Raw genomic sequence first — 14,589 nt, 5'->3', positions numbered from 1 at the left:
TGTCATAATTTTATTTATATTCTTCTTCTAATCTGCTGAGCCCCTGTGGTTTAATCTCACTGCAGCTTCTCCTTGCCAACTGCAGACATCTCTCTAGCTTTCCTCCTCTTCAGCTTCTTCTTGAGCAGAAAGAGGTTTACATAAACAATCTGCCCGAGTGCTGTGGAGGCACAGAGCAGGCCACCATGTACTGCACCAACGATACCGCAGCTGAACACATCCTGACCTGAAAAACACAGGCATGAGTTCATATAGCTCTGACTGTAAGCTCTACACTCTCACAAAAGATGGTTCTTCAAGGGTTCTTCAGTAAAGACAGTGAGTCATGGGCTGGAGGGAACCAGCCTTGTGACCGGAAGGTCGCCGGTTCGATTCCCAGAGCCAACAGTATGTGACTGAAGTGCCCTTGAGCAAGACACCTTATCCCCAACTGCTTCCAGGCGCTGTGGATAGGGCTGCCCACCACCCCAGGCAAGTGTGCTCTCTGCCCCCTAGTGTTTGATGTGTTTCACTGCACGGATGAGAGGCTAAAATGTTAAATGTGGCTTGCATCATGTTGAGTGTTGGGAGAAGACAGGGGGCCATCCAACCCACCCAAAGAGAGCAAGGCCAACTGTGCTCTCTTGGACCCCAGGCCACAAACGACTGTAGCATCACCAGGGATTGAACTTGCGATCTCCTGATAATGATAGGGCCACTTCTTAGACAGCTGCCCCACTCTTGAGCCCAAAAAAGGTCACTTTATAGAGAAAGGAAAAAATCTTAACATTTAAAGTGAGATAATGTGAGTAATTTTGGACCATTACTGTTTTAGCTATCATGAAATGTTCACACAATGTCCAGAGCAGACGGTGTAGAAATGTAGATGCATGGTTTTGTACTGATATGAGTATCTAGCAAAAAGACCTTGTCATACCAGAAATGAAGAGATGTTTGTCAGGAGTGTTGCAGCAGTTCTTGGCCATTACGTCTATGTGAAAGCACTCCAGGTTGTGCTCAGCTGCGTACGTGGCTCCACCTTAAGCTCTGAGGTAGTGCACGTTAGTCAGTGGAGTCGCTACGTCCTGATAGACCAACTGATACAGACGAAAGAGAGAAATAAATGTCAAGACGAGATGCTACAAAGTTTCTTAAATTAAAATACAACCGTTTCTTTACCTTCTCCCTGAGTTTGGGGAAGTACATACAGGCCCAGTCGAAGAGATGCTTGGCGAATCTCATCTTGTAATCCATGTAGTCATCCCTTCGTTTTTTCACCGTAGCGTCCTTCCACTCCTCAAACCATTCATAATTGACCATAGTCAGAATAGTCATGCACGTTTTACCTGTAATGTTAATATTTGGTTGTTATTAGTGACAGTAGCTGGCAGGGACAAGGGAAGTGGGGGGGTGCTAGATTTCAGGGTTGGTAAACTGCAACTGCAGAAAAGATTTGAACCTGAAATTAAGTTGAATCTAGTAAAAACATATCTGCTTGTTTTACACCCACAGTTTGAGGTTTCAAGAGGGAAAGTGTGTGCAGAGCTGTAGGCCTAATAATGTTCTTAAAACTTAAAAAAAACCCTACTCATGTCCTATGCTTTAAATAAATCCTTATTTTATTAATGCTTTCAATAAATTCCAGTTATATCTCCTTCTTGGAGAGCTGTTCAAATGTATGGCTGTGGGCATGACACAATTGGTTACCTTGCCACAAATCAACACCCTGACTGAACCTGCTCTAGAGGCTGTACCTGGTAGACGAATCTTCAACGTGGGGTCTTTGGCGGAGGGGAAAGTGATGAACATCCAGGGGACTTTCTCTGGAGCTTCATCCTTTTCCAAGTTGTAGAAATCATCCATCCTTCACATAAACACAGATGTTTTAGAGGTGCAGCGCTGCTGAAACCCATTAAAGCACCAGGGAACTGAGTCTATATGTGCTTTAGGTAGAAGATCTATGCATGTTGCCCTTCTGAAGAAGGTACAAAGAAATGCTGGGGTTGGCCTGTTCTTCCCACAGCCTGTTATATAAGTGTTTCTGCTTGGAGACTCTGTCCAGCACTGCGGCTGGCTTTGTTCAAACTCTGAAGGTTGAGTCAACAGTGCTACCCTGTGTGAACTTCATGTAACAACAAGTAACACTCTGAACAGAAGACCAGGCCATTAAACTTTTCTGTAATGATGTTGAAACTACACAAACCATTTTAGTGCCAAATTACTAAGCATACAACCAAGACTCTGATATCTGATTTTCAAACTTTCTGCAAAATGAGATCATAAAGCAGTACGGCTTGGCATAAAATGCTCTGTTCTAGACAAACTAGAACCGAGTCAGAACTGTTCACAGTGGTGGTGATAGGAACCAGATGTTCGCCTCTAAAAGCTCCCTCACAGAAAGTTCCTACATGACATGGTTATGAATCCACGGCACTGTTTTACAAGAGTTTTGAGAAGATTTTGGCCTTTTTTAAAACCCACACATACATGCACGGTACTGTGAGGCAAAATAGTCCCCAAAGAAAACTTATTATTCCAGATTTTCCATCATCAACATTCCATATAAACTCAGAAGACCAAGTTGGGTTCCACATGCTTTCTCACTCTTGGGTGCCCCTGTAGTGCAGTGCAGTCCACAGCTCTGAAAATCTTGTGAATAAATCATCAGCAACATCAGTGCCACATTTCCTAATGTACTGTTTTTTTACAGGAAGGAACACTAATAATAAAATGTTTTCTGTATTAGCAAAAACAAGTATGCCATGTTTTGCTGAACTCCTAAACAAAGTGAGCTCACAGGTTCATAGTAACTAGAAAGCAGTACAGTGGTAAATGCTGCAGCTCTAAATGCTGGAGGTTGGGCATCAAATCAGTGCTTAGGCCATAAAGGTAGTATTTTATAGTGGTAGTTTTTTGTTCTTAAGAAAAACTCAACACTCTTAACCATTATTACACTGTTCCTCGTTTGCATATGCTGTAAATTTAATGAAGTTTAAGTAATTTCTACGTAAAAATTTTCTACGTATGGGCCTGGTTTGGATAGTAAATAAAATGACTGTATTTATTTTGTAGACACCTATTGATTCTCTATAATCAACCATTTCACACCAAGCCTCTATGAATGACTCTGTTTACTTCTCACATGTTGAATAATACAGAACTTTTGGTGGAGTTCCCCTTTAATAGGCCATATGAATGGGTGTTTCTGTATTGTGTGAGGTTCACTGTTTTGCACTAGTACTGACATGGCATCTATGTCATTATTTTTGAAGAGCCAGAGGTTGGTGGAATTGATGCCCAGTTCTTCTGCAGTGGCATCAAAACCTGAGAAAACCAGCAAGGATCCTCGTCCAGGCTTCAGCATGTCCAGCCTCTTCTGAATCTCTGCAGGATGAGATTGTTTACAGGGTGTTTAGAGTAAATCTGATCCCTGAGATCCTGTCAGCGAAGATCCTGAAGAGCTGATAACATGATGAATATCTGACCTGGCTTGGCTTGTATCTCCGGAGGTAGGAGCCTCTTGAAGGTGTTGAAGACTCCACAGTTGGAGATGATGATAGGAGCCCGCACCTCCACCTCTTCCTGGCCTTTCTTGATGGAGACACCTACAAAGAAACCACAGCATAAGATGCTGTATGTTATAAAGACTTATATTTGGGCGATATGACGATATGTCAATGTTATAATGATCAGTTATGTGAAAATATGTTTTTCTGAGTATTCGGTGGGTCAGCACTTCCACACTGACCAACTTTCTGGAGAGCAGAAACAACAACAATCCGTAAACAGCAACTGCATAGTAACAAGTAGCTGATTAGATTAAAACATCACCTTTATTTATTAATTTATTTTTACTGATGTTCTGTTTCATGTTTCCTTCTTCAATCGTTTGTTTCATTTACATAAAAAACACCTTGGTTTTTATAGCCCTTTTTTAATGTGGCTTTATTGTTATGTCAGTGCATTTTGTCTGTTAACATGTTTTTGCAAAACTTTAAATAATAAATGTGGCATTTCTCTGCAAATGTGAGCACAGTTTTAATTTACTTGCCAAGTTTGACACAGTGGAAAAAATAAAACTGATAATATAAAATAAAATAAAATATACACCCAGCACTGTATTAGGAACAGCTGCACACCTCATCACTCATGGATTCATCTGATCAGCCAATTGTGTTGCAGCAGTGCAGTGCATGAAATCCAGTAGATATGGGTCAGCAACTTCAGGTAATCAAGGTATTTACAATGAGATCACAATGGGCAGAAATTGTGTTCTCAGTAATGATGGGCTGGTCTGCTGAGATTTTCACACACTGCATCTCTAGACTTAGAAAGGAGCAAGAAAGAAACAAATGTCCACTGAGTGGCAGTTCTGTAGATGGAAACACCATGTTGATGAAAGGTCAGCGGAGAATGGCCAGAATGGTTCAAGCTGAGGCTACTACAACTCAGCTACTACAACTATTGAGCAGAAAAGCATCTTGGAAAGCCAAATACGTCGAAGCTTAGAATCTCAGCAGAATGTTTGCAGCATCTTGTGGAATGCATGCAACAAAGAACAGTGTTTTGAGAGCAAAGCACTTGACTAGCTTTGTGTTCCTAATAAAGTGCTCTGTGCTCAGCTAAAGTGTATGATGTGCCATAACTTTTGAAAAGGTAAAAGTTTGCATAATTTTTTCCCAATGTGTTAAATTTGGTTAATAAACTGCAACTGTGCATTAAAATATGTAGTGTGTCTCTATAGAGGATTTGTTCACTTATTTTTACTTAGAAAATCAACAATAACATTGAATTTGTCATGTTACATGTTGGCCATGTGGCCAACTCTTAATGAAATGTGGTAGAAGAGTCCCAAATTAAATGATAAGACTTTACAATAGGGGGACATTATAATACTCTTGTAAAGCTCAATATTAATCCTTATCAAGCAAGTAGCTGATAATTAACTGTCCACTCAGCAATTACTACGCATAGTTAAGCATTTTCCAGGGTAGTTTTACATGTCTATTATCCAATGTCGTTCATTGTGCACAAAGCAGTGATGTGCATGCAGTTATAGCCAGTCAGCTATTGGCTTGTTAAGGCTTAATATTATTACATTATAACAGACACTTAAATTGCTATGCACAGGTTTTGGCATATTATATACAAACAAAAGGGCTCTGTCTGATAAAGCTTCAATTAAAGGCCAGTTAATTACCAATTACTGGCTTGATGAGTCAAATAACAATAAATACCAATTATTCAGAGCCATAAATCTGATACATTATCAAATCTGAGTCCCGACTGCTGCAACCTTGTTCTATCACTCACCGTATGCAGCTCCTTTACTGTTGACCAGGACGCGAGTGACAGGAGCACGGACCAGTACATTCCCCACGTATTTCTGGATGACCTTAGTGATGTGGAACGGGATCTCACTGGCACCCCCTTTTGGGTAGTATGCTCCACGCTTGTAGTGGTGCAGTAGCAGAGCATTGATGACGCTGCTGGCATTGTTTGGTTGAACACCTGGTTCATAGAGAGAAATCACAATCAGACAAAAAACACACCTGGGACTCTTAAAATGACACTGAGCCAAAATAAAGACGCAACTATCCTACATCTGTTGTGAATATTATAACTCGTAACTGTGGTGCTGCAGGAGCCTCTAGAGTGATTTTCTGGTTTCTTGAAGGTGGAGGGGGGTACATTTGAAAAGCTGTAACAGCTTTGGGTGGATGTTTGGGGCCTTGTTAAGTGTTTTTTTTTTTAGGTGAAACTGAAGACAGAAGACGAGTAAGATCTTAGTTAATATGAGGAACAGCGCATCACCAAACTAGACCAGAGCATTTCTAGAAGAAGAACCACTAAACCAAAAATTTTGATGACAGCTCTATGGAGAGTGAGCTAGCAGCCCGCCATTGCTGGAGTAGCCAGCTGATATGGGACCCCCCCCTTAAGATCCGACAGGTGGAGAAATTCATATTACAGAAACAAATCGGATCTTCATTTAGGAATTACAGCATCTTATCTTCAGTTAGGAAATCTTAACCTACTTGATCATCGGTTTCCTAGCAACCAACCGTACACACCCAGCTGAAAGGTAAACAAGTTATCAAGATAGTTACTCTTACTGATGTAAAAAAGGTCAAACAGAACTAAAGTGTGATAAACTGTAAGTGGTGAATATTGTGAGAGCACCCCCTGCTGTTTATCAGAACATCGCTGCTCCACAGTTTCAGTCACCATTTCCCAAATGCTTTAGCTGAGCACGCTAACGTTCCTCCTAATAAACAGACACACATTCAGCTCGGCCTCCTCATTATTCACCACCATCACTGTAATATTTCATCATCAACATCAACACAGGAAGGTAATCAGAGGGGCGGTGGTGTTTGGGTCAGCAGCATCTGAGATTTGTAAGACGCAGAGTTAGAAAAGAAAGAAATTTCCCAGTGAAAGTCGTGTTTTACAGTAGAAATAAAAGTAGCTCATTATGCTGGTAGTGAACTGCGCTGCCTGACTCAGCCACCTAAAAACCATAGAAATGGACCTTAAACAGAAGTTAGGACCCTGTTGGGGTTCATCCTAAAGTTAGGACAGGACTTAGGAGGTTTAGTCTAGTTAGGATGTTTGTGTGATGCTATTTTCTTATCTGGAGTTAATGATGAGATTATGAAGTTCTGTCCTAAATTCAGCTGAACTGAAGTTGTCATGTAGACTGAGCAGATAAGATTTCAGACTTAAGAAGTTTCTGTAAAAGAGACCCAGAGGCTTTTCTTTGAAGGTTGGGTCCAAAGCAAGTGGGCTAGCAGTGGTGATGTGAGACCCTATGTCGTGTAGTAAGTGCCCACCACAGCATTTCAGGTGAGCAACTGACTAACAGATAAAACTTGAAGAAAAAGTTTATCACATTAAAATGGTCTTGGGATTATTTCATGATCAGCGCCATGCAGTACCTTCATCTTGAAGATCTCTTCCACAGCTTTGACATCATGGGGGAACTGCTTCTTGAGATGTTCCTCCATCTCAGTTTTGCCCGAGTGCATGGAGTATCTCCTTTGTTCCTCTCCAGTGTCAATAATAACAGTGTCGAAATGCTTGTCCAGCTCCACAAACTGCAGCTGGCCTTCAGTGATCTGGTCCATAACAACCTTAAAGAGGCTGGTCTCATGCAGCTGACCGATGTAATGAAGGCCTTTAGAGACAGATATGAATGAAAATATTTGATTATTCATAAGTTAGCAAAAGGTAGGGCAAAGTAGCATATACACAATCTGATTCAAATAGATGCACAAGATGTCAATCTTGTCGCTGTTTAACTTCCGCTATATGTAGTGTGAAGTTAACCTTCACCAGCGTCTCAGTTGGCAATACACACTGACTTTAACAGATCTGCCAAAGATCATGATCGGTGAAGAATCGGGTCACTCAGACTTGCACCGTCGATGCTGCGTCACTTTTGTGCTGTGAGAATTATGCACAAAAATGGCTCTTGTGAGATACACCTTATACTTATGAAAACTTAAATGTCAAGGGAGCGTATTCTGCACATAATTATACAACAAACTGCAAAAAAAATCTGCTCCTCGTTCATATGTGTGCTACTATTGCATAAAAGTGATGCAGCACCACTGGTAAGGAAAATTATGGCTGGAGCAAGGTGTGAAATACAGGTGTTTCTGGAGGGTCCGAGGCTTCTTAATTAACCTCTTGGACCCCCTTGGATTGCATCAAAGTCAAAATTCTGGGTGGTCCCTGAAAATAAACTTGCTGTCCATTAGAGAAAAACTGACACTCAGATATAAATTTGAGGAAAGCGCATTGTTTACCTGCTTTAGCCCCAGTCCTTGGTGATCTTAACTACCTGGAGCTGCAGCACTGTTCTGCCTCTGCGCTACAGCAGACTGGTTCACCCAGTTGGTCCTTCATAGTCTAGAAACTGTAACTCTGTCCGTATTCCTCTGAAACACTTTCCAATGCACTGATCTCAGAACCGCACTAGAACAGAGAATTTATAGAAGAACAACTAATAGAACAGACATTTTATTGGCACTGAAGCATCAGTGCTGGCAACAGAGTGAGCAGCTGGTCAGTGCTGGAGTAGCCAACATGGGTGGCAGTATATATATATATATACTGGCGGTTAAGACTGAGGAGGTCTTAACATTTATATTTACTGAACAGCAAGAATTCAACAGGTAAATGTCACAGATAGAACTTTTCTTTGCAATCTTCTGTATATCGACAACTACGTTCTGAAGCACTCGTCCCTTTACTCACGGGTCAGAATCAGAATCCTTTATTGATCCCAGAGGGAAATTGCATTATTACAGTTGCAACCATTTATGTAAAAGAATAACAACTTGAATAATTTAAAACAAAGGTAAAGAGAAATTTGCAATATGTACACAAGATTTAAGTTCTTATGAATATATTAAAGTGGCAGTGACTGTCATAATAAATATTAAACATCTAGTATAAGGCAGTTCAAATTATTGTACCTCTGAGTTCCATCCATCCATTTTCTAAGCCGCTTCTCCGTCAGGGTCACGGGGGGGAGCTGGAGCGTATCCCAGCAGTCTTCGGGCGGAAGGCAGGATACACCCTGGACAGGTCGCCAGTCCATCGCAGGGCAGACACACAGACACAGACAGTCACTCACACCTAGGGACAATTTAGCACACCCAATTGGCCTGACTGCATGTCTTCGGACTGTGGGAGGAAACCGGAGAACCCGGAGGAAACCCACGCAGACAACATGCAAACTCCACACAGAGAGGACCCCGGTCACCCGGCCGGGGAATCGAACCCAGGCCCTCCTTGCTGTGAAGCGACAGCGCTACCCACCACGCCACCGTGCCACCCTTACCTCTGAGTTTTTACACATAATTATTATTATTATGCATTTGGTATTGAGTTTTGCACAGATGAACCACACTTTTTGAATCACACACTGAGGGAGGAGTTATAGAGTTTGATGGCCACAGGTAAGAATGACATCCTGTGGCGCTCTATTTTGATAGAATGAGTCTTGCACTGAATTTTTTGCACTGAAAATTGCCAGGCAAAGACTGTCGTAGTGTTATTATACATAAAATCACTCAACCCAGTACTGGCATCTGTTTCAGCAATGCCAGATATCATTCATATAGATTCATAAAACACATTTATAGCCATTGTAGAGTTCACTATATTTACAAAAGGATCCACACAGCCCTTTCAATTAAGTAATTCAGCTCAGTGGACACATTGTTGACCTGGGAGCACCTGCACATGAGCCTAAGGTCACCATACCCAATGTCAAGCATTGGTTAGAGGGGTATAAAGCCCCCCAGCATTGGGCTGCGTAGCAGTAGAACTGTGTTCTCTGGAGTGATGGAGCTCCATCCAGTACCTTTCCAATACCACTTCACTCCAATACCACCATTGTTATATTTATAAAATAACCATGAGGTGTATTCTGGTTTCCGTGATGTCCAGTGTTTGGTCTGGTGACAGGTTTAGGGCGCGAGACCCCACTCGCGTTCTCTGTTACAGCCGGATTCTAGACCTGGTTGTAACATAAGCTCGGATTAAACATTTCATGATGATTATTCTTGTTGTATTTTATTTTGTATTTTCTTCCATTCCTCAATATAATGTTTGAAATGCCAACTTCTCAAATTTTGTGGGCAGCTTCTTTGCATAGCATTTGCAAATACCATGAACATCCCAAATATTACTAATGATCAAAGGGGCCTGTTTAAAAAAAAAAAAAAAAATAAATAAATAAATAAATAAATAATCTTGTGGCCAGTTATTTGCTGAAATACTGACCTATAGACTCATCATCCACTCACCTTGCTTCAGAACTTTGTCTCTTTTCTTCTGGTTGAGCTCCAGCAGTTCTGGAGGCCTGACTGATTCCAGCGTGAAAGGGCTTTGTCTGCCTAACTGGTACCAGTATATACCACCTACCCAAACCAGGAACCACACCAAAAACACCAGCAACCACATCCTGAAGTGGACAGCACAGCTATTATACAGCAAATGCAAGGTAGCTAAAGATGTTTGTCTAGCTTTCCCCTCAGGATTCACTCTTCAGACGCCTTTAACAGACACTAAAACATAAAACTCAGGAGTGGCTGCAGGGCTGATGAGGTTAATGTGATCTGAAAACCTGTGAGGTTCATGTCTGCCTTTTACTGCCAGCTGGTGCTAAAGGTCATGAGTACATTCATTTAGGTCAAGTTGAAGCATCTTTTATGATCAGCAGTAAAGATAACAGGTATGAGTGCCTAATATTGGCTGTATATGTTGTATAGTATGCACTAAATAATTAAATCACTCTCTGTTGTTAGTTTTATTCAGCTTTTTGGTTGACATTACTTAATAGATGCATGTAACACAGTGTTTGTTTAGTTAGGTCAACCAACTTTCCCATCTTTCCCATTGGCTCCAGTCTCCATCCATTTGCATATTTCTTTTCGTACTTAACCCTGTGTGTGTTGTCTTGTCTTTGGCCTGCCTTCCAGGGTTGCCAGATTGATAGTTTACCTCCAAAAAAAAGCACAAAAACACCCACAAATTATAAATTATACTAAATAATACAACCAAAACGACATCAAGAAATTGCACAAACCTCTGGTGTCTTACCTCTACAAGGTTTGCAGTCAAGTATTCACACTGTTGCTACTGTCAAGCATGAACGTTAGGACTTCTTTTCAGCCCCTGAAGTCCTAACCACTAGGAGAGCTCACTTAGCTATATCTACCTAGATACAGAGAAAGCAAATCCCAATTGGCTAATTTTATGCTCAGTGTTCCAAGAATTCTACCCTTTAGTTAAACACAAGCAAGATGATGTTGAAAAAAATTGACTAAAAGTGAACTGAACATTACATACATTGCATTTTTTATTTTTAAGAAATCATAATGCCTAGAAGGCTCTCAGGAATTATAATGTAACTGCTATAATGCAGAGCCGATACATTATGTCCTGTTCGTTTCTCTTCCGCATCAAAATAATCATCTGTGGTGATCAAATATATTCTAAAAATGAGGTAGATTGATTAGGTTTGAAAAAACACTGGACTGTTCCTTTAATGATGCTTGGCTACTCATATAAATGCAGGAGTTTGTTGGTCATTCTTTAGTATTTCTTTTGCATACATCCCTGAGACGTGGTAAGCTATGATCACCACAAGCAGGCCCGGCGACGACGCCCTCAGCACAGATGGAATCCACACTGTTTATTTTTCTCTAATGAAGTAATCTCTGGAGATTTAACAAGCTAGACATGCAAAGCACAGAAAATCCTCTTTATAGGGCTCTTTATTGCACTGTAAACATAGAAAACTGACCAGTTGTTTTGAATTCATCATATATTAAAAAAGCAGTGACTGACGTTTTAGTGACATCAGTTAACGCAATTAAGATAAGGCTGGAAAATGTGTCAAACCCGTTAGACTTTATACACACGCAGGACAGTTATATAAGAGCTGGTGCGCTGCTAAAGTACTCAGAACAGATAGGAGTATGAGAACTTGGCTGAAGGTCTGGAGTGTATCCCTGCATTATATTATAGACTTTCATAAACTAATCAGATCATAATGTAATCACTACTAAAATCTTAATCAGTGACACTTTTCCAGATTATTTCTGAATAAATTAATGTTGTGTATGAATGTTTAATACTTATATGTCTTGTTTACTAAACATTTAACTGTTGAAATAAAATCTTGCTTCGAATGTTAATGTAGTGATATTTTATTCTGGGTGATCTCGAATTTATTCTTTGCATCCATTCCTCATTAAATACCCACAAAAAGCAGCTGGAATTTTCAAACAATATAAAAGTATATAAAGAAACAAGAAAATCAACTTAGTTTTATATTGAGTTTTAGATTTAATGTGTGTTAAAACATTCTTTAATGCCTTTAAGGTGTCACTTAAATTGGTCACTCTGATTTTTATTATATGAAGCTCAACTGTTTCTGCCATTTGTGTAAAATGTGCAGGTAAATGATATTTGCCACAGGGTTTCGTCTAACTAACATGTAGCAGGGAACAATCAGGGTCTTCTAGGCATTACAGAAGGTCCACTGATTTCTGGGAATCACATAACTCTATAAATATGTGTACTTACTTGTAATATTTAGCTTGTAATCTTTTATCGGAAAATAATCATTATGCTTGTTGTGTTTCAACACTGTAAGTGTTGTAGTAATACTCTTATTTCATTTTTGGTTGAAAACAAAAGAGTTACATTTTTGAAGTGCCCAGCAGAAAATGCTCCAATCAGGATTGTCTTCTCCGTGGTATCTGGGTAGATGCAGCTGAGCAAACTTCACCATTGGTTAGGACTTCAGGAGCTGGACTTAACTACCAACCTAATCAGTGGAGCCAACCAATCAGGTTTTGATTTACAAAAGGACCAATTTTGTGAGAAGCGTCATCCTTCTGGACGTTCTAGATACGTCACTGAGTTGTAGTCTAAGCAGTGTTCCGGTTAGTTGTTAGGAATGTACAACAGCGGCGACAGCTCTGAGTCAGAACTCTTTACTGAAAGAGTCACTGGAGAACACTGACACATACAAGCTCAGATATATTGTTGTTGTCAGGGCAAAACCTCATATCTACATTTTTGCCTTTTTCATTTTTTGACATAGTTTGAAAATGCCAGCATTGTATAGTATATTGAAATGCTCCAAAATTACTCTGAAAAACTCTGGTTCCATTAGCTCCCATTCAAAGTTAAAAGGGTCTTTCTTTATCCTGTAAAATTATGTTTTTGGAGATAAAAGATTTTGTCCCAACAGTGATGATATGTTAAAGTCTGTTAGAAGCTCCAAATGTCCATATTTAGTCTACAACTACCTACATATCGCTGTTGTCGGGACAAAACCTCGCATCTCCATTTTTGATGTTTTTCAGTTTTTGACATAAGTCACCCTTTACATTGTGTGTAAATTTCATTATGAATATTATTATTATTACAAAATTACATGGAAAAAACTTCTAGTTCCATTGTCTTCTATTAAAAGTAAAGTAGATTTTTTCCTTCTCCTGTAAAGTTAAGATTTTGGAGATACAAGGTTTTGATCTGACAACAGCAAATATACTATTAGGATATCTAATACTAATACTATTAGACATCCTAAGGCAGCGCTATCAGCAATTAGCTTTGTCATGGAGATGTTTTTTGATCAAGTGTTAACATTTATGGCCCAAACTGAAGACCTAACTCTAACATTCACAGTTCGCCATTGGTTTAATGAAGTTACAGCACAACCAGAAAACTGGACCAGTGGCTGAACAGGAGTAAACGCTAACGGACAGCGGGCAGAGCGAGTGAGAGGGAAAATGAGCTAACAGGATGAAGAGCTTAGAGTCTAATGCTTAGATGAGGGTTGTGGAATGAGCTTATGTGGCTGACATACAGGAAACAAGTGCAGAGTTAGCCTGACATGCAAACCTCATTACCGCCTTCGCCATTGGAAACAATGAGGAGCTCAACACGGAGAAAGTAACTAGACTTGACCTCACACGGTCGTGTATTTTCTCCCAAACACAAAAAATTATTTATTTATTAATTTGTGTGACATTGCTTTGATCCAAAATATCAAATATTCAGGTAAGGTTTTAAATGAAATACAACCAAACTTGCCACAGCAAGCTGGCATGTCTCTTTCTGTACGGTGACCTTGAGAGCCGTGAGGAGAAAGCTTTAGCATTAGCCAGCAAGCATTCACTCAGTTAGCCTCAACTAGGAGCCTTAAGAGAGAGCTGATAGCGCTAAATAAAAGAGGAATGCCGCCTGATCAGCCACAATAAAGAGGCTGTATTTTTCAGCGTAGTTATTTTTCCCAGATAAAAGTTGTTTTCATCGTTTTTGCCAAAAATCCATTAGCATAAGTAAGGTCTGGCTTTTAGCCTAGCTAATTAGTAGCCTTAGCAGAGTTCTAGTATTGCTATATAGAAGCAGCAGGCCATTAAACCAGCCTAAGTGGCCTAATTTCATGTATTTATTTATTTATGTATTTATTTATTTTGCAATGTAACTTTTTTTGATAAATATTGTCAAAGTGTAGGCTTATAAACACTAGCATTGTAGGTTAACGGCTAGGCTGAAACAACTTGGCAGAACACCCCAAACATTCTAAATGTGATGTTGGGTAAAACTGACATAGTTAAACCCTATTAAAGACATCGGTCAACGATAATAAGTCTGTTTTCTGCCAGATGATGATGAGGTTTAGGTTGGAAAACATTGAGTGCACTACTGTTTTTGCCAAAAAGCAATCAGCAAAAGCTAAGTCTAGCTTTTAGCCTAGCTAAATAGTAGCCTTAATGGAGATTTGATAGTCCTAAATAAAAGCAGCATGTCATTAACCAGCCAAAGCAGCCTAATGTCATGTATTTATTTATTTATTTTGCAATGTAACTTTTTTTGGTAAATATTGTCACGTTGTAGGCTAATAAACACTAGCACTGTAGGCAGAGCACTCCAAACATTCTAACTGTGATGTTAGATAAAACGGATATAGTAAAAGGCCATTGACACCAAAGACACCAGCCATTGACAATAATGGTTGTCTGCCAGGTGGTGATGAGGTTTGGGTTGGAAAACATTGTGTGCACCACT

General features: G+C 39.9%; 1 pseudogene; it reads right to left on the bottom strand.

Annotated features, from left to right (window-relative positions):
• Positions 1 to 27: 27 nt before the first annotated feature.
• On the bottom strand, positions 28 to 9,960 carry LOC108425923 (annotated as a pseudogene).
• Between the last annotated feature and the right edge of the window lie 4,629 nt (positions 9,961 to 14,589).

The sequence above is a fragment of the Pygocentrus nattereri genome, chromosome 13 (genome assembly GCF_015220715.1).
Source record: "Pygocentrus nattereri isolate fPygNat1 chromosome 13, fPygNat1.pri, whole genome shotgun sequence".
Taxonomy (NCBI): Eukaryota; Metazoa; Chordata; class Actinopteri; order Characiformes; family Serrasalmidae; genus Pygocentrus; species Pygocentrus nattereri.
This window is presented reverse-complemented; position numbering and strand designations above follow the sequence as displayed.